This window comes from Oncorhynchus mykiss, chromosome 15 (genome assembly GCF_013265735.2).
Source record: "Oncorhynchus mykiss isolate Arlee chromosome 15, USDA_OmykA_1.1, whole genome shotgun sequence".
NCBI classification, from domain to species: Eukaryota; Metazoa; Chordata; class Actinopteri; order Salmoniformes; family Salmonidae; genus Oncorhynchus; species Oncorhynchus mykiss.
In genome coordinates, this window is record NC_048579.1 from 63,542,329 (window position 1) to 63,543,835 (window position 1,507).

At 40.6% G+C, this 1,507-nt stretch overlaps 1 long non-coding RNA gene across 1 annotated transcript; it reads right to left on the reverse strand.

The window, feature by feature from the left end:
• Positions 1–362: 362 nt before the first annotated feature.
• LOC118938928 lies at positions 363–789 on the reverse strand. The gene is made up of 3 exons (XR_005036322.1): positions 754–789; positions 450–485; positions 363–394 (listed from the first exon to the last, which is right to left on the reverse strand). It is a non-coding gene; the product is annotated as an uncharacterized LOC118938928 (long non-coding RNA).
• Between the last annotated feature and the right edge of the window lie 718 nt (positions 790–1,507).

Consider the following 1,507-nt stretch of genomic DNA (forward strand, 5'->3'; position numbering starts at 1 on the left):
GTTTCTAAACCTCTTGACTGTTTCTAAAACCTCTGACTGTTTCTAACCTCTGACAGTTTCTAAACCTCTGACAGTTTCTAAAACCTCTGACTGTTTCTAACCCTCTGACTGTTTCTAAACCTTTGACTGTTTCTAACCCTCTGACTGTTTCTAACCCTCTGACTGTTTCTAAACCTTTGACTGTTTCTAAACCTCTGACTGTTTCTAACCCTCTGACTGTTTCTAAACCTCTGACTGTTTCTAAACCTCTGACTGTTTCTAACCCTCTGACTGTTTCTAAACCTCTGACAGTTTCTAAACCTCTGACTGTTTCTAAACCTGACTCGGACTGTTTCTAACCCTCTGACTGTTTCTAAATCTCTGACTGTTTCTAAACCTCTGACTGTTTCTAAACCTCTGACAGTTTCTAAGACCTCTGACAGGTTCTAAACCTCTGACTAGTTTCTAACCTCTGACTGTTTCTAAACCTCTGACTGTTTCTAAACCTCTGACAGTTTCTAAACCTCTTGACTGTTTCTAAACCCTCTGACTGTTTCTAACCCTCTGACTGTTTCTAAACCTTTGACTGTTTCTAAACCTTGACTGTTACCTCGTGATGTTATTAACCTCTGACTGTTTCTAACCCTCTGACTGTTTCTAAACCTCTGAGCCTGGTTTTCTTAACCTCTGACTGTTTCTAAACCTCTGACTGTTTCTAACCCTCTGACTGTTTCTAAACCTCTGACTGTTCTAACCCTCTGACTGTTTCTAAACCTCTGACTGTTTCTAAACCTCTGACTGTTTCTAACCCTCTGACTGTTTCTAAACCTCTGACAGTTTCGAACCCTCTGACTGTTTCTAAACCTGTGACTGTTTCTAACCCTCTGACTGTTTCTAATACCTTTGACTGTTTCTAACCCTCTGACTGTTTCTGAACCTCTGCCTGTTTCTAACCCTCTGACTGTTTCTAAACCTCTGACTGTCTCTAAACCTCTGACTGTTTCTAACCCTCTGACTGTTTCTAAACCTCTGACTGTTTCTAAACCTGACTCGGACTGTTTCTAACTCTCTGACTTTTTCTAAACCTCTGACAGTTTCTAAACCTCTGACTGTTTCTTAACCTCTGACTGTTTCTAACCCTCTGACTGTTTCTAAACCTCTGACTGTTTCTTAACCTCTGACTGTTTCTAAACCTCTGACTGTTTCTAAACCTCTGACTGTTTCTAAACCTCTGACAGTTTCTAAACCTCTGACAGTTTCTAAACCTCTGACTGTTTCTAACCCTCTGACTGTTTCTAAACCTTTGACTGTTTCTAACCCTCTGACTGTTTCTAACCCTCTGACTGTTTCTAAACCTTTGACTGTTTCTAAACCTCTGACTGTTTCTAACCCTCTGACTGTTTCTAAACCTCTGACTGTTTCTAAACCTCTGACTGTTTCTAACCCTCTGACTGTTTCTAAACCTCTGACAGTTTCTAAACCTCTGACTGTTTCTAAACCTGACTCGGACTGTTTCTAACCCTCTGAC